At 41.1% G+C, this 20,048-nt stretch overlaps 1 protein-coding gene across 1 annotated transcript in view; it reads right to left on the reverse strand.

Annotated features, from left to right (window-relative positions):
- phlpp1 (PH domain and leucine rich repeat protein phosphatase 1) overlaps nucleotides 1-20,048 on the reverse strand; it is a 45,936-nt gene that overhangs the window by 23,621 nt on the left and 2,267 nt on the right. The gene's annotated exons all lie outside the window — the stretch shown is intronic.

The following is a 20,048-nucleotide window of genomic DNA, read 5'->3' on the forward strand; positions in this document are numbered from 1 at the left end:
TTAGATGAGGAAAAAAAGATCCTCCCTCAGCATCATGTACATTATGCAAATGTTATCAGCGTAACATACTAAACTAATAGGATAAACCTTAAAAATATTACACATTCTCAATATTAACATGTTAGCGTCGTGAGCCTGTTGAGATATGAGGCCAATATCTTGTAAATTATGTATGATAACATGTTGGCATACATCAAGTGTTATCGTGCAATGTTATCATGCTAAGCATATTAACTTAGCATGATAACATGGTAAGCTAATGTAAAGATGAGATGAACGTAAAAAACACAAAAATATAGACATTAACATATGTGAGCCTATTAGTATATGGGAACACTATTGTCTACTTTATGTTAGTGTGACAACATACTGTACTACGATTAACCTGAAAAACATTAAGCCAATATTAACTTGTTAGCATTGTGAACTTGTTAGCATATAGGGGCAGTCTCTTATGCTAAGCTAAGCTAACTGGAAAAAGTTTGAGTTAAAAAGTCAAGAAAAAATGCATTTTTAAAACAATATTGTTCTAGTCTAGTTTAAAGCTCGTTTATGAATGCATCAAAAATATTAAAAGCCTAAAATTAATGGGCAATAATGTAAAAGATCGAACTACTGTGGCTAGCATAAAGCTATATTTTTTCTAACATTCTGAATTATTCAGATACCTAGTAATACCTTATAAATCAGAGAAAGAGAGCCTGCTATAAGTATAAAAATGTCATTTTGATGAGTAATCTTTTATAAGGATATTGGATATGATAGGTAGTCTACTGTCTGTGTTCACTTTTTTCTAGTGCTTTAATTACTGGCTCCAGTTTGAGTTACATTCAGCTTCGAGCTCCTGTCTGCTGTCAGTGGACATCCTTCAGTCTTAACAGCACAGCCGAGGTGATGCCCCCTCCCCCCAACAGTAGCACAGCAGAGCCAGAGAGATGAGAACTGGAGTCTAGGGTATTGTAGTGACCCAGGTGCCCATGTGACATCACTCTATCACAACAGAGAGGATGAGGTGGACAATTATTAGTGTGAAGGATGCCGTAAAATTCTGAAAGCTCATCTCTTTTAAACTTGTCACCAAGGAGGGCAACATGCACACACACGCAGACACTACACAAAATATCACTCTCTCAAACTCTCAGTCCAGTGAAACACATCCTGAATCCAAATGAGGTCACAGCCTGCGATATCTTCTCCATCAAACCATTATTACCCTTTGCCCCTGGGAAGAAGGGAACTAAACAGTCCTCTGCTATTAAAGGCATTGTACAACTCCAGTTATCAGGTCATTGCATTACCACCCACCACCTGCAGGGATAATGCCCGGATGCAGAGCAGCACTGGGTAAAGGAAGGGTTGTCTTATCTGAAGATGAATTTGTCTTTAACGCTGCCTTTTTTGTCACTTCGCTTTTGCCCATTTGCACACTCACTTGCACTTCTGCATTTTTAATTTCTAACGTTAGTTAATGCACGCTGGCGAAAGAAAAAAAAAAAACTCAGTCCACTTAATATCATTCCATATCAGATCATATTAACCTGAGATAAATCAGTACTGAAAGGCAGACGCAATTGCAAATGCAAACGATGTATGAATGTGTAACATGCGCCTGACCGTTGGCACGAGGAGTTATAAAGGCTCAACAAGTGTTTAGCGAATCATCCTGTGCAGCTATTTAAATATTAAATATATAAAGTTTGTGCCTTTAAATAAAAGTAACACAGTCCTTCAAGCCACCCATTACACTGGTAACATGCTTCATCACGTTATTTAAAAAACACTAAACACCACTTAGGTGCAGTGGATAGAATTGTATTATGGATGCTTCAAATTCAGGTGCTGGCATCAGGGTGAGAGAAAAAAAGATGTTCCCCAGTGATTTCCTGCCAGTGAAAGGGTTGGATACTGACGTACATTTGTGCTCCCCCTCTCTCTTCCCAGCTCCACTCCTGCTGCTGTTATGTAATGAGTGCGTGTTATGAAACCTTACATTGAAATACACAGGCCTCCCGGTCAGCTAGCTCACACATTCATACACAGACACACAAGAGCTGTGGGGATTTTTTTCATTTATTAGCTTTTCTTTTGTATTCAAGTGAATGCATACAGTTTTTTGCATGGGAGCGTGTACTACAAATTAACTGAAAGCATGGGTGTTATGAGTATATGAGTATAATTCCAAGGCTGTGGAAGTTTGTTGGACTCCCAAATTAATTATTAGTATGCTTGTGCATCATCTTTTTCTACAAATGCAGAAAAAGATGAGGGCCAAAAGGCATGTTAAAAGCATCAATAGTGGAAGCATGGCAGTCTAGTATAAGGCAACAGAGAGAACGATGCAAATAAATGGAGCTCTACGGAAAGAAAGAAAGAAAAGTTGACGCCAACAAGAACAAGATAAAAATGGGATAAGATGAAGAAGTGAAACGATAATAGATGTAAAGACAAACAGATGCACAATATAAACAGACGGGATGAATTGGCTAGTGGCATGTTCTGTCACCTCAGGCAGAAAGATTCACAAGAGGAAAGTGCAATGAAAATGTTATGGGAGTAAATCTCAGTCAGCAGTAAACCTGAAAATACACAAAATACTGTCGTTTCCAGCTGACAGATTTAGAGTGATAATATAAAATCAGTGAGCTAGGTTTTGTAGTTCGGATGAGTTATGTCTGTAAATTACAGTGGATGATTACCGCTGACGATGAGTATTCATTTTATTGATCATATTTTGTTTAAAATACTCAAAAAAGTTTTTTTGAATAACAAAATAAGTAATAATAGCTCCCCAAAAAACTGTCACTGCGATAATTTAACTGTAATAAACATCTCACGAGAAGCATAACTAAAATGTCACAGTGACTGTCCATCATCTGTTCTGTAAATGATCAGTTCAAGTTATCATCATTGTTATTATTAGTATTATTATCATCATTGTTATTATTATGTTAGTAACACAAATGACCTAAAAAAAACCCCACATGTTCAGCCAGTATTGGCGGATTGCTTCAAACAGAAGTAAAACCTTTTTTGTGTGTGTTTTTGTATGTTTTGTTTAAGAAATGAGGCGAGAAGAATCAAGATTCAGTCACTTGCAATAGCTGTCTAATATCTTGCCAGCTAAAAGTCAGATGTAATTCCTGTCAAACCCTTCTTCTAGCCTTTATATTATATACATAACATAATGCTGTTTCATGTGGAGCTGCACTGCATGCTGAATTTGTCCTCTGGTGTGGAAGAGGTTGGCTAAGTAGGGAAATCATAAATTACCAGCAGGTCATGAACGCGTGAGAAACAAACGGGAGGTTGCTAAGCTTTCACACACAAAATAAAGCAAGCCTGCACACGTGTGAACTGAGTTACTGCTGTGTGATAGTAAACTGGCAGGAAAGCCATGGTGTCCAGTTATGTAATGCGTCTCTGTCTTACTTGCTTCCTCTCTCTCTCTCACACTCACACACACTCTCTCACACACACACACACACACACACACACACACACACACACACACACACACACACACACACACACACACACACACACACAGGTTTCAGCTCTGTGTGTGCGTGCATATGAAATATTTTATAGGACCCTCAGCAGGACCAAAATTCCTCCTTTTTCCTACACATCTTTCTTCATAAACCTTGTATATATAATGTCAGGTTTCAGTATCTCCAGCTGTTATTCACACTTTGTTTTTTCCTCACTTTCTTCTGTCCAGTGGTTCAGTGGCTGTTCATGTGGGTAGGGAATGATTTCTAGCCCAGGTTACTCACAGCCTGACCCCTCTCTTGCTCTCTCTCGCTCTCTCTCTTTTTCTTGCAAACCTATAAAAACCTTAGCCATCTTTTGAAATATACTGGTACAGGCAGTACCCGAAAGCAAAAAAGAAAATTAAAACAAAAAGAGAGAAATGACTGCATTTATATTAGTGCTTTATTCAGCGCTTCTCTCCATTTACAACCCCAACTAGCCCACCCATCCCCTGGCCCCACCCACAGACCTCCACATGCCAGTGGTCCCTGCAGTGTGTCCTCAGCACAACCTGTGCCATTATGTTCAAGGATACACTGTTGACAGCTATGGGTCACTGCAGTCTGGGCACAGGGTGGCACACACTCATGAATGATGCAGCACTCGCCTTTGGTCTTAACAGCTCTTTGACAAACACATGAGGAAAGCTAGCACACAGGAAATGCATGCACAATGTAACAAAGGCTGACTGCAGTGTAGTATGAAGTTGCAATTAAAGAAAATCCCAAAGCAAAGAAACAATGCCGTGTTAACAGCATCTGCCTCGAGGAGTTTTTACTTAAACCCAATATGAACTCAAGCATACATTCACAAGCTCCTTTAGTATGTTGGCTATAATGTTTTATAATTACCATCAGAACTCAGTACACGAGGGGTACCTTAAAATGTGAGACAACATGCTCTTCGGGCTGTGCCAAAAAGTCTAGCAAACAAAGGTTTTCTGTCATAAAAATAAAGGGCTGTTTTTAATCCAGTTCAATTCAATTTTATTTAAATAGCACCAAATCACAACAACAGTTGCCTCAAGGCGCTTTATAGTGTAAGGTAAAGACGCCACAATAATACAAAGAAAACAGAAGGAAGGAAAAACTCCCTTTTAACAGGAAGAAACTCCAGCAGAACGAGGCTCAGGGAGGGCAGACATCTGCCACGACTAGTTGGGGGTGAGCAGATGAAGACAGGACAAAGATATGATGTGGAAGAGAGTCGGAGATTAATAATATCTAATAATTACATGGAGAGAGGTGTATAAACACATAATGAGTGAAAAAAGTGACTGAAGAAGAAACACTCAATGCATCATGGGAATCCCCCAGCAGCCTAGATTTATTGGAGCATAACTAAGGAGGACTCAGGGTCACCTGATCCAACCCTAGCCATAGACTTTATCAAAAAGGAAAGTTTTAAGCCTAATCTTAAAAGTAGAGAGGGTGTCTGTCTCCTGAATCCAGATTTTTTTTTTTTTAAACCAAAGGAAGGTCTCTCCAAAGCTGCTATTACTGTTTTCACAAGCTGAGAGAGCACTATGTCTCATTAATGACACTTCGGGGAAAAAGCCGAGCATTTGCTGGTTTCTGGCTTCTGAAATGGGCGGTGCATCTTCATTTTACTTTACAAATTATACTCAAGAGGCAAGATGTTTACTGTGGCTACAGTTATGCATGTACAAAAGCAAACAAACCATACAAAGATATTGACCAGGCCTCTAGAAAAGTTTTGAGTGCAAATTTTCTCATCACTGAATCAGAAAAAAAATGCTCTCCTTTAGGAGCATTATTTTTAAGATTTACCCAAATCGTGCAAGAGCTTTCACAGACACACATATTATGTTATCGTTCGCAACACTGGTTGCTCATCAGCGCTAACACTGTGTCACTTCAGCCTCCGCATTCTGTCACTCAGCAGTTGCTAATGGCCTGCATACAGCAGCAGCAGCCTGTTTCTGCTGCACTCTATACAGCCTTGATAAAGTGCAGTGCCTTATACTGTATGTCGGGCTTAAAGAAAGTGAGGTAGGGGTGGGGAGGTGGGTACAGTCATCTTAAGCACAGTACAATAACACCCATCCAAACAGAGAGGTTTAGGCTTACCCACCTCACACTCAACCCCCCTGGGAAGTGCATCAAGGGAGGGTGAAATACGAGAGCTAGGGATGAAGAGACGGCGGCGATAAGGAGCAGGCTGACAACACCTCCTGCTGATACAGTGGCTAAAGAGGCGAGATGAGTATAGTAATTGGTAAGCGAGCGAAGGTTTGATGTTGAGCAAAAGGTTAAAACTGATAGCGGTGGGTTGCACAAGCATGGAGACACACACTCACGCATTTGTGTTTACGTCGGTGACTAATTAGCATACAGGGACTCCCATGTGTTTGTCACCTTGGGCTTCCCTGTTCATTTGTACCACAGCATTAATAATGCTGACAGTAATTAAGATGGAACATTTCACATACACCCTTCTCTTCTCATCATCATGCCACTGCCCTTTTCAGCAAAACTAATATTTCTTCTTTCAAATGGCGAGAAACGAGAAAATAATGGTAATGCGTGGATGACAAACTTGACATTTGGGATATTTACACACACACACACACACACACACACACACACACACACACACACACACACACACACACACACACACACACACACACACACACACACACACACACACACACAGTCAAACAGTATGTGGTATAGGCACAGAGCACCATGGCTCTAAAAAGAAAAAAAAAATAACTTCAATAACACCAGAATGAGCCAAAGTCAACTGCAGAGTCGAAATCCCCCTCTGCATTTCAGCACGGTCCTCCCGTATTAATGATAATAATAATAATTGTACTTCATATCTTTAAGCCACCAATTTAATTAAATTAACAATCTAAAATAGAGGCTTTTAATTGAGATACCAGAACTTCACTTCCACAGCCTGAAGGCCGTCACAGACGCCCATTAGAAGGAGAAAATATTTAAAGGTCACAAAAGAGCAAAACTGCTACAGATAATCAGGTGGATTGTTTGAGTCATGGCAACACTGACGACTGCGATTCCATGACATTTGGAGAGTTCTAAAAAGGCATAAACAAACTACTTGTTAATTTATGGACAGTGTTCATAATGAAGCTCCAAAGGCCTTAGAAAGTTAATGTGACAATAAGTAAAAATCATAATTACAGGAGCAGGAGGATTGCCAACTCTCTGTACATTTATGTATATATTTTACTGTTAACTCCTGCACGGCAGCTAAATCCCTTTTCTTCATATTTTGTTAAGACCGAGACTTTGTGTGTGTACCTGTCAGCCACTCGCACATGATGCCTTTAAAACTCAAAGGCTGAAGGCATAATAAAGTGGGCAAATGGATTAATCTGCCTCTAGTGTATTTCAGTTTACAGCCATGTAGGGCTGGGTTATATCATACCATTCACGGTAATAACGGTGTAATTTTGGGCAACGATAGGAAAATGAAATATCGCGATAGAATATGGGTAAAATGCGCATGCGCAGTGCCTTTGTTTACATACGCACATGGCGGCGACGCAGAATGAGAAGAGCGAAAGTGGATCGTTAAATGAAACGGATGAATCAGAATTGGTTTGTAACAATGCTGTAACTTCAGTGGTGTGGAACTGGTTTAGCTTTCGTCCGTCAGATACACAACAAAGCACTATTTTTGGTAGAGCATGCTAGCGGGCCGCCGTTATTACCGTGTTGTTTGGAAAATACGGCACACTTAAAATTAATCCTTTGATTTTTCTGAAAATCGACAGTGCCCCTTATAATCCCGTGTGCCTTATGTATGAATTCTGGTTGTGTTTATTGACCTCGAAATGATTTTATGTGGTACATGTTGCTCGAATCTGTCAAATGTTTTAATACGATTTTGCTAAGCTACGAAGCCGCACCGCTTGATGGATTGTCGGAGCATTACGGCTATCGTAGGCAGGAGCCTCGCGGAGTGATACGTACTGCGCTTCAACATAATATTACCGTATTGTGTGTGTATAACCTCTTTTTAAGTTTTGTGGATATTATACATGGTTATGCTGAGGATATATCGGCCAATTTCCACTGGAAATGCCTTTTGGTTAAACTGTCAGCAAGGAATTTGCACTGTTACGTTTTTATATAACTTTAATGCACATAAAAAACAGCTGCTTGTTTAAGTGAAAATACATTGATGGGGTTTTTTGCACTAATAAAGTTGTGGAGTTGTAAAGTATTTTGTCTAGTGTCAATTATATCATCAGTTATATCGTTATCGCAAATTTTCAAATGTATATCGTGATAAATATTTTTGGTCATATCGCAAAAAAGGTTGGGAACCGCTGGCTTAAACAACATGGCAATGCAGCTTAACAAGTAAGTATAGGTCGTTGTGCTGTAAAATGCTGCACAAAATGCTTTGAGGACAACGGCGATGATCACCATCAACAGATGTGATATTATCGACTGTGTGCACTGAGCATGTGCTACAAATCAAAGTGTAGACAGATTCCTGCTTAGAAAAAAAGAGGCAGATTTAAGTGGGCGGCAGCAGCATTTTCATACGTGCAGAACTAGAATAGCACTGGAGTGAGCTAGAGACTGGCTGAATACCAGAGCAGTGTACAAAATCATAAAGAAAGCGTGTGTGAATGGTGGGATTAATATTATGCTCGGCAGACTGAAAACTGCAGGCTGCTTGAGGCTCCTGTCTGAACTTGTTTTTCCTCATATGCAACGTGCCATTTGATAGCAGAGATACACTGAGCTGACGTGTTTTGACCATTACTGCAAGAAAACTGTAAATCAAGCTCAGTTAGCCCTGTCTTTATATGAGCAGTGCATAGTGGCAAAGACAACTTTTTCATTCCTGATTGATTAGCTGTTAAAACAAGCTGAAACACAATCAAATCACTTTCAGTTCCAAGCATTACCTGCGGGTAAACCAGACATACAGATAACAAGATCACTTCTTATAGTAAGTACTTAACCTTTGCCGCCATTTATTATCAGAAGCTATAAATGACCCTCACAGCTTGGCTAAATCTGGCACATATCCACCGAGGTACTGCAGGCATTCAAGTTATTCTGGGATCAAATACATTAAGGGTTGCCATGTTGGCAGCATGGATGTGTGGCGTCACACTAAGAAGGTGCTGAATTTGAATCCACTGGCTGGCTGGGACCCTTCTGTATGGCGTTTTCGTGGTTCGAGTCCTCGGGTACTTTCACCCAAAGTGCTGCACTATGTCCAACAGCATGTCCAACTATGTCCAACAGTATGCTAATTGGTAATTCTAAATTAGCTGTAGGTGTGAATGGTTGTCTGTGTTAGAGCCACAACAGATTGGTGACCTGCATGTGATTTTAAAATAATATAAACATATAAACAAACGTTGAAACTAAGAAATAGTATTGTTGTTGTTTTTTTTTTAATAAACACTTATTTGGTATTTAATATAAGCGAACAGACCCTTTCTGTCCGCTCTGTATGGCTGCTGTTGCAGCTCACTTGGTTGAGCAGGAAAACCACATGCTGAAAGGCTGCAGGTGCAGGTCATTCTGCAGGTCATTCTCACTACCCTCCTGTCTACTCTCTACTGTGGCTGTCTAAAAATGACCAAGAAATCAAAAACTCTGTATATAAGGGACAACATTTAAAAAGAGTAAAGCTTAGCACAGTCTGCGTGGCTTCTTTTTGAAAATCCCGGACTGGACATCCTCTTATAGAGAAGATAGACCCAATATAGTTCAAAAGCCAGCACCTGCCACTGTATCATAGTATGACATGGATTACTTGCACAGCTGTGAAGGCACCATTAACACTAAACAACATAGTGTAAATACAGAGAGAGCATCTGCATGATGAGTTTTTTAGTGATCTGTTAATTATCTATTGGGGGGTTTTAGCTTTATTAGATAGCGGAGTAAAGATTCGACAGTGAAGCAGAGAGAGAGAGAGCATGAGGAAGGCATGGGTCAGGCTGCTGTATTTAGCTTTGCAGCACACAAGGCCCTGCTCATATAAGGAAGACCACATTCTGCACGTATCCCAGCAGTATGACTCTCTAGTTACACAATTTGCTGATAAACTGGCCTGACCAGGCCAGGCATCAAAGGAGGCCCAGAACTGCTAACCAGCTGAAACCCCGTATCATCCATTAGCTATCAAAACTGCAGCAACTGCTCTTCTTATTTTCCAAACACAGAAGTGGTGATGCAACACAGTAGTAAACATACCCCTGTCCCAACTTTTCAGGTATTGTCTGCAAGTCACTGCATTTTACAAAGCTGTGCTCAGGCACTAATAAACCAGTGATTTCTGCTTTTTCTCATCCATATTTCTAGCTATTTCTATTAAAAAGCCTACTTTTTTAGATAGGCTACTAAAGCTTGTCCATGAAGACTGCAAGTCAGCAAAGCCAGTTGTTCTTTAATACCAAAGAAGGACAGTCCATGAAGCAATCAGACTCCAGATCTTTGCTTGAAGCCTCAACTAGTCCGACCCAGAGCAGAGAGAGAGAGGACAGAGACAAGAGAAAGCCTTTCACGCCAGTAAATGGACAGAGGGCAAGAATTAAAGGGCTGTGCTCTTGTGATGATGCAGAGGGACAGAACGAGTGAATGAATGAAATTGTGATGTTGTTGCACATTCCCCTGGCCCCACGTGCTCACTTTTCTCTTTCTTCTCATTCTCCCTCCTCCCTCCTTCCCCTGTCCTTTTGTTTTGTTTAAAATTTAACAAGGTCTGGAACAGCGAAGGGCTGAAGCGGGCATCCGGGGTGTTTTGGCTCAGCTTCATGTCACATGCAGGGGCCATGTGAACACAGTGGCACTGAGGGAGAGGGAGGAGGGGTGAGGGGGTGCCAGGGTGGGAGGGCAGTGAGGGAGAGAGCAAGAGAGAAGGGGGGGTAGTGAGAAAACAAAAGAGGGAAAGTCTTTAATCAGAGGAGCTGGGAAAAATAGAAAAGTGGAGGCCAAGTGAGAGTTGATAAAAGACACCAAGTGTTTATGTGAAAGAAACCACAAATGAAACAGGAACTGCTGACAGAATGTCACTGGGCAGAATAAGCATGCGCAAGAGAGTAAAATCCACAGGGGAAGGACACGAGAGAAAAGTGAAGGGTAACTTCCTGGTGCAGCAAGTGACGCCTTCACTTTTTTCCAGGATCTGGGTAATTATCAAACTGCACAGCTAACAGAAAGAGACTAGCAAATTGCCCTGCTGATGACTGAGACAGGCTGCACACAGGCCACAGTTTCACCTGTCCATTCTCTAAAGGCTGATGTTGAGCCTTCACCTATACAGACACACCACTATTATACAGTTAGGTCAAGAAATACTTGGAGGGTATACCTATACTGTATGGTTGGACACAATAATATTTAAAATTCTTATTTTAAATACTTGAAACCCATGGACTCAAACAAAAATAAAATAATAAAATAAAGGACTTCCTCTTTTCTGATGCTCTACCAATCCTTTAATGCTGTTTGTTGGCCCCTTTGTGCCAGCAGCTAAAATGCATGCTCAAACATTCACATTGCTAATGTATATCTCTCTGATGCATTTCTTATTTGCATGTATTGCTTCCTCAACAGCATGCAGTGGGTTCACAGCAGCGACTTCAAAAAGCAAATGCTACAGCTAGAATGATGGAATAGACCACACCTGTCTATAAAAAGGGGTCTGAGACAAGCAGTCACTTGAGAAAGAGTTGTGATTCATGAATTTTGACGTAATCCCGTTCAATTAAAGATATAAATGTCACTAAAATATATTTTGATAAACAGTTGAAATGCCAAAAATACATATGAACCTAACTGTTAACACCCAGCGCCTATAACAAATCTTACCTGTATAAATGTTTTGGTAGCTGCTAATGATTCTGTTCAGTTTTGGGAAATGTAACGCATCTGTAATAATCCAACTGGGACAAACTGAAATTGTTACACTACTTATTTTGATATTCTAAACACCAAATAGTGAAAGAACAACAGTAACCTGTTCTATTAACTCTTAGATGTGTTTCTGGCCAATTAATGAATGCCAGTAAATTATTCACTTTCCTTTAAGATGTTCTTTTCGTTAACTATCCAGTTTTATCAAATAGTTACAATTTGTTTCTTTCTGTCTGGTGTTTGGTGACAGGCAGGTGGCACTGAGTGGGTTTTTGGTGTATCCCACCTGGATACAGGGACTACTTTGGAGCAAACAGCGCAATTAAAGCTATAAGAATAAATTAAAAACACTATGGCGCTATGGATATAACATTTTCGAATTTTAAGTATAATATCTGTGCATGTGTCTTGTGCAGTAATCATGCAAATCTGTTCCAGTAAATCACTGGCGTGTGGTGGCATCCTTCTTGTTTTTTAATAACCTTTCTTTCTTCATTCGCTCACCAATGAGGAAGTACTTTCATTGTGCTTCAGCATTTTTTTGAGAGAGATGAACTTCAAAATAGGTCAGTTCATATCAACAGATAGGTTGTTGATATGAAATGACAACTCTGTCCACTTTCTATTAGAGCAAAGTCCAAAGAAATGAGCTCAGCTCCACCCAAACACACCTTATCTAACTGTGTCCAGATGACACATACAAAGATTCAAAGACCGCCTGGTAACTTTCTTTACACAATAATGTTTGCAAAACATTCTACCTCCTTAGCTTTTTCTGTTCCGTTTCTACAAAGCAGGAAAATGTATCTGTAAAAAAAAAAGAAAAAGAAATACAGAGCCACCCCAAAAAGCAAAGTGATCCTATCTTTTCTTCTAATGAAAACAAAAAGCTAAGACACTGGATTTTCAAACACAAAGCAAGCTACCCTGTCTGGAGACGTGGGCTTTGTAAAACAAATCAGTCTAAGCACCACTGGAGTGGTGGTATTTAAAGAAACATCCAAATTGATACAGTTCTGTCCAGTAGACTAGCAGGCAAGCAGGCTGCTTTTTTTGGGCCTCTTTAATGCTGAGAGTTGCAGATGTTGTTGGGTATTAGGCTATGCTGCTGCTGATCAAAGCTGCATAAAGTCAGCCCCTGCTGGCCGGCTTCTAATCCCCCGCTCATGGATGTGGTCGGGGCCAGGGGCTGGTGCTCAGCTCGGGGACAGTCAGCCGAGCCCGTGACCCTCCCGAAGGGGGAACCCTTTCATTGCTTTTTGTTTGGTGAACATCGACTATTCCAAACCTCCGAGATTTCCGGGGAGCATTTGGCAAGGGCAGCTTGACAGACAGCTAAGAGGATGGGCTTCTCCCACAGGGCAGGAAAAGCCGCTGCCCTTCCCAACCCCCTTTCCCAAATCCCTATCAAAGATGTGCCGGCTGGCAGACAACAGTGACATATCAGCATGACATTGCTCAGCCTAGATTCAACTGTTTACAAAGGCACTTTCAGCTGCATACAACCCTGTTTCTTTTTTACTTACAGTGTTTACACAGTGGGCATGCTATATACCCAAGCAAGCAAATCCACGCACGGAGACAGCAATCAGACAGAGACTTTTAAGCGTCTAAAAGCAATGATGTTAGCTGTTGGTTTTTGTCATTTATTAATAAGACAACCAGGAGGGTGACCACTAATTGTCAGAATGAAAAGCAATAAGCAAGGAAAGGATAGAGATATGGGAAGATAAATGCAAACTGTCAGATGGTGTGAGGGAGGAGGAGATGCGAGAAAAGATAGCGAGAGGAAAGGGAGGAGGATCGATCATGAGAGAAATTGAGAGAGGGAGGATGATTCGGCGTGAGAGGAGAGAAGGGGAGGGTGGTGGATGTCAGCCAAGAAGGCAATCTATATTAGACAGAACACAGTTCCCCTTGCTTTAACTGCTACAAGCTGACACCACCATCCTCTCCAAGTCTGCCTCAGTAGACACACACGTGAATCCTCCGAGATACTAACATCCAGCTCAGCACTGAGACTCTATGGTCACTATTCGTTTAAGAGCGCTTGCGCACGTGCGGCTCGCATGTGAACAAAAGTAAAATGCATACAGTAAATCTATTCTTTGATCGCTCAGTTTTCTCTTGGGCACACGGATACACTAGTGAAAGCCAGAAAAACCTCAGCGCACACCAACACATGCGTATTGGATTTGAGCTCTGGAACGTGTGAAATCTGGTTACACAATTACATAATGACTCAGCAATGGGCCATTTAGAAAGACCATTAGCTGTCAGGCGAGAACGTGAATGTGAGGAAGGATGAGGCAGCCCCAGTGCCTCACTTCTGCAGAGATGATGCAGGAGCCTTTACACACACGGAGATCCTTTGGTTCGGCTGCGTTTTATAGGTTTAAGTGAAAGCGACACTTGAATATTGCAAATGATCAACATCGCCGAGCACCAATAAAACATCATTTGATTAACAAAATTCACCCAAAGTAAACCGCTGGAAGGCATCCTCCTACTGTTATTATGATAACCAGTAATCGTTCATAAAAACAAAAAAACAAAACAATGACAAGAATCGCGCAGACTGTCCTCCTTCTGCCTTTGAAAATGTTTTCATAGAAATGCAAGTGTGAGTGTGGGAGCAATCTGGCGCGCTGACTGTACGAAGGGAGCAACGTGGCACTGACAAGACAGAGTGAGTGGTTTTCTGCTTGATAGCTGCCACAGAGCCTGCTGGAGAAAGCTGGGAGCTTCATTAAGCCTTTAAACCCTGCACAGTCCTTTAAGTCATCACGTCACTAGCCGCTGCCGCCTCAGAGAGGCCCCTGAGGTAACAGTGGAAATATACTGCCCTGAAAAGAGATTTCACAAAGCTTTGAGAGTAGTCAAACTATTGCAATCTTCATGAAATGTTAACATGTTCCTCACACCGTAGGCAACAACCTGCCCAAGATTCCACAGAGACTTTATTATCATATGATAAATATAATAATAGAAAGCTACAAATCTTTTAAAGATGTGTAAGAAGAGTGACAAATTCAAGGGCAGCTGAGCGTGAACACTTGCCCCCCACACACCTCTACAACAAGAGGTGGTGGCTCTGCTTTGCTTTAGGAGGCCATGGATCATTTGAGTCCACTTGTATCAGAGGGGGAAAAAAGTTGTTCTAAGTGATCACTTTCAACTTTTTACATCAAGAGCAGGAGTGGTCTCTTACAGGATGACTGTGCCCACATACAAACCACATGAGGGGTCACTGAAGAGTTTGATGAGCATGAAAATTAAATGATTAATATGCTATGCATACCAGCTGAAAATGCACGAGAGACTTTGGACCAGAGTGTTAACTTTCTTCACCTCCTTCACTAAAACACTCTACATCAGAATATCTTTTGAAAGAAATTGGTGATCAGTGCCAAGGTACATTGGTTCTGGTGGCGTGCAGGGGTTCAACACATCTGCGTACCAAAATGAAAAGAGGTGATGACCTGATAACAACTATCAAAATTTGGAGAAATGACATATAACAGTTCAAGCTGATCTCACAGCACATTTTTTAATGTTTGTAATGACAAATTTCCCAACATTATTTGGTGTCCCTGAACATGACTGGTGGTGGAGGAGTAAGTCATTCTTGACTTTCACACCAGAGACCCATACATTTCTTCACACAACATTTGTAGGGTATGTGTTACAGATATGTCATATGGTTGTGTTTAGATTTAGCTATTAAAAACTACTTGGTTAAGGTTAGGCATTAATAATAATTTTTAAAAAAGTGTTTTGGGCTGAAATACAACAGTTGCCACAGCTTTTAGAGCTTTGTTTTCCTGGTTGCCATGGTGTCACATGCTCTTTCTGTACAACAAAAAGAAAAAACTGCGAATCTGACACAAAATATATTTCATATTGAAATGCATTACTTACAGAATTTGTGTCCATGAACAAACAAACACACACACACACACACACACACACACAGGCAAAGACATTTTCCTGACTATTAGACACGTTACCAAGAGACTGAGCAGGATTTTCCTTTACAAAGCAAAGAAGTCTCTTTAGGAAAATGTATGGCGGCAAAAGAACTGGGCTCAATTAATCTGACACTTTGTTCATATATTGTTTGTTATTTTAGGCACCAAAGCTCCTTGGCTAGGTAAAAGAAAAATGATAGCAGTTTGGGGTAAGGGAAACCTTTTTACAACAGGCCACCTGCTTATACTCTAGATTTAATTTTTTCCTATGTGCTTTAGTTAGTAAAATTACATTTATAGTTCTCAGATTGTCTGTTACACATCTCTCAGCATGAACAGGACACACAAACACAGAGGAAAAAATAAAAAATAAACAGTTGTGGAACTTTGAAGGCTTGTGTTGAAAAGGTCCGGATAAGTGCAGAAAACCCCCCCTCCCCCTTTAAACAAAGCTTTCTGTAAGACGCGGAAGGAATATTACTGCCATTTTTAGATGCAGTGGAATTAACCCAGGTGATGACAAAAATGCAGAATATGTGCAGTGTTAGCCTTGGCCTTGTAGCTAGATCCCAAAGCAATAAAGTAGTCAAGTTATTGCCCGAATGTTGCAAGTAAACACCTGAATATCAGTGAGGCCATGTTTCAGTTGGTCTTGAGGGTTTGCAAAAATAAACTGAAATAAAAATGTTACATTTCATTAAAATTGTGCACATAATGTGAAAAACCAATATTACTCAGATTACAACGTTAACGGCTACCATAAACCTGCAAAGCTACAAACATTTTTAATCAGGAAGATATTGTGTTTCATAAAACCAGAGTCATTATTGGTATTATCTCTGCTTTTATTAGTTCTTCATGGCTGATTCTTCCTGCCAATTTCACCTTCCTGGCGCACAATGACGACATGGGAATTACCTGAAAATTGGGTGCAGTGTGCTGAAACGGCTACCAAAACTGACTTCCACAGAAGCTTGAGCTATGAACCTGCATGGAACTGAAAGGAATTAATACCTTGATAGTTTCTAGGCCCGTGGTCATTAATTTCACTCGTAAGGCACACCAAATCTTCCCACTTTAGACCTACAGGAAACTGCTTTTCAAACATTTCAACTTTAATAGAGTACGAAGTAGAGCTCACAAAAAGTAGCTGGTATGCTTAAGTGCATAGATGAGAGTGTTTGCGACGCCGCGTAGGCTAATGAATCTAAATAATTTAGCATGCTGCTTTGGTTTAGTTAAGAACTTCAGGCTCTTTGCCTCTAGAGAAAACCCTGTGCCAGTGTGTGCATGTCAGTATGCCATTTCTCTTTAAAACAAGTCTACACACACACACACACACACACACACACACACACACACACACACACACGCATATCTAGAGAGAGACAAACACTACTACCTCTGGGTAATGGAAAAGAAGCACCCCAGTAGGGGGTAGGTAACTTCATTAGCTTGCTGGACTGGAGATTTGCAGTCATGAGAGAAGAAACTGGGTTACAGAGTAACATTGAAAAAATATAATGTTTTAATCTGAAATATTAAAATTTTTACTAAACCGCACCGTTGATTAACAGAGAACTTCTGTTTGCTTGCTAAGCGATGATGCATCAGCCCTGTTTCCAGGTCAAAGCATCTACTGCATTGACTGAGGCTGTTGTCTTTTCAACATGTTGTAATGCTTTGCGCCTTGTTTTATTTAATAAAACAATTTCCCTCAAAATAATAAGTGTTCATTCTCTAGATCTCCAGCTTTCAGATAGCACTACTTATATGCTATCTGAAACCTTTAACATGCCTTTTATAAGGCTCACAGTCTCCTGAACACCAAATATTTAAATGCTTAAATATTTAAGATGGGCTCATCTGAAATGTTTTCTTGGCTTATGTTTACCATATGATGGTGTTTATCTCCTTCCTCTAAACACGACTTCACTAACCCTCCAAATGTCACTGTTATTTAATTTCCATCTTTCTTTATGTCTAAAGTGATAGCAATGTCTGTTTTAGTTTTTCTTTAGAAACAAGAATAAAAGCAGAATGTAGTTTATCATCTTTAGATGAATAGTAGATAGCTAACACTGATAACTAGTGTAACCAACTACTTTACATTTAAAAAGATAGACCACCAAAAAGCATGACTGGTACAGACTGTTTTGCTACATGGCTCACAGCTAGGAAGGTATCCATCACCAACATTTTCAAGAGCAATAATTAAAGAATAAATATTTGTGTATTCTTTATCGAAAAGGTTTCTAGAATAGTAATACAAGAAGAATGATAAAAAGATAGATCAGAGATCCACCAAACATGTGCTCCAGGGAGGCACTGCCTCTCGAGTTCAAAGGAATTTATTCTCAAAAAGATGAGACACTTTGCTATCTGTGATAGAGTTTTACAGTAGTCGGGGCTTAGACAGCTCTCTCTCTTTCACACACACACACACACACACACACACACACACACACACACACACACACACAGAAGTGGCAATAACATGCAAACCCAAAGCAGATACATATTTTTCTTGACTCCACTAAACTTTAGTTTAATAATAAGTCCAAGTGGCCTTTAAATTGTGTGTATTTTCTGTATTTTTTAAATAATTTTTTTCCCTTATACTCAAATTCTAATAAAGCTGGCTTGGCATTACAAGAGACTCCTGTGTGAGCAGCTCTGAAAGGATCACTCATCAGCCTTCCAAAGAGGACAGCGGCCCTTTGATCTAGTCAGCCTATATGTGTGTGCTTGTGTGTCTAGTAGGGCAAAGTGAGTTTTCTCATTTGACCACTGCAGAGTCTGTGTTCTCAAAGCATGACCTGACCCCTTCCAAGTCAAACTGGTCTCTGGATTGTCCAAAGGATCTATCGAGATGCTCCATGGCAACTCCTCGACTTAACAGCCCCTTCCCATCATTCTCCTGCTTCCCTAATCATGCAGAGTTGCTGAGTACTTCATATGTCACTCTTATTAAAAATATAGCACAGCATAGCGGCTGCTCTCATACTTAATATCTAGGTTACGATTAAAAGTGCATAGAGCTTGTACTGTGCAACAGCGTGAGAAAACATAGTTTAGATACTAAACTTCCTGTATCAAAGGCCACTCTGCATGACCAGACACATAAAACAAAAAGGTCTTCAGTGTGACTGAGGCCTACAGCTGTGGCAGCTGTGGCTGAGATTCAGCCAACAAGTCAGCTGGGGCTAGTCCGATCGCTGCTATTTGAGAGAGAAAAAAGCCATTCGAAGACAGCTCAACATGTGTCAGCGCAGAATTCCTTCATACATCCCATCCCCCTCAGCCCTCTCATTCCCTTCTGTAGAAGACGTGCCTGACATTCTAGAGGAGCCAGCGTACATTCCTCACGTGCTTCAGCGCAGTAAGGAAACAGTGGAAGAGCGGGCTAGTAAAGTCCCAAGGGCATCAGCACTGCTCTCTCTTTACAGTGCATCCCTGTATATATATATATGTGTATGTGTATGTGTGTGTGTGTGTGTGTGTGTGTGTGTGTGTGTGTGTGTGTGTGTAGTGCTCTTCAATGCCGTTCTACATGTGGCTGGACAAGAGGCAAGCCTCATTTGCAGACTGCAGCCTGGGTGTTGTTGAGTGGCACTTTGTGTGGTGGTGGTGGTGGTGGGGGCGTGCCGGGGAGAGCTCAGGTGATCGTAGTTAAGCTGTCTCACATGAGATGTGGAGGCGTCACCATCAGAGGGCCGTGAGGGCTTCCTCTGCCGGCAGTTAACAGCTGCTGTTTGCTACTGGCTCATCTCAGATGACTGCACAGGCTCATGTAGGATTTGATTTGTTATTTTCTCTAAATGGGCATTGATTAAGGAGTCCCAGTATGCACGCTTGTACAGCCTTCCATGTAATTAAATAATCCTAGCAATCGGAAACAATTGGTTCTATGGCCGTTTTCAGCTTCTTATTAAATAACTTCTGTTTCAGCAGCCTCCAGGGACAGGAAGCTACAGAGCATTACAGTTTGCACACTTCAGACCAGTTTCCTCAACTGTCCTGATTCAACTCACATTATCACCCCTCAACCACCACCGCCACCCACACACTCGACTTCCCACAGCAGCAAACAGCAATAGCAGCGGTGGTGGAGGCAGTGGCGTGGTGAAGAAAAGGGCTTCCTGAGCTTTGGAGAAGCACGTTAACCCAGCTTGGCAAGCAGTTAGTTAGTGTGACAGTAGCTGTGCTGGATGCCAGTAGGACAGGCAGTGTGCAGCATCTCAATGACCAGAATTCACAGAGTCCACAGAGAGGGTTTATGGTCTTCCCAGCCATACCGCTCCCACCCCTATTCTCCATCCAACCAAAAAGGAATTCAGGCTTTTCATTAGGATGATAATGGGGCAAAAGCCGGAAAGGGCCCCCATGTCTGAGCACCATAAGTTGTGGTGATGGCTTTGTAGCCAATGGCATGTGTGTCCATGGGAGCAAAGTGTGCTGCTACAGGCCAACAAAGATAGCTGAAGCCGGAAGAAGCAACAAAAAAAAAAAAAAACAAAGACTGTAATGCAAGGTAGATCTGTAAAATCAACATCCTTCTGGAACGTGACCTCACTTTGACCCATTAATGCAAGCACACGGATAACCTGAACATAGCAACCCATCACTGGGAAAAAGGCTTAGTCTATCAGACCTT

This window comes from Copadichromis virginalis, linkage group LG18, assembly GCF_057382275.1.
Source record: "Copadichromis virginalis isolate Kocher_CV1m ecotype Utaka linkage group LG18, C_Virginalis_male_GT1.1, whole genome shotgun sequence".
In the NCBI taxonomy this organism is placed as follows: domain Eukaryota; kingdom Metazoa; phylum Chordata; class Actinopteri; order Cichliformes; family Cichlidae; genus Copadichromis; species Copadichromis virginalis.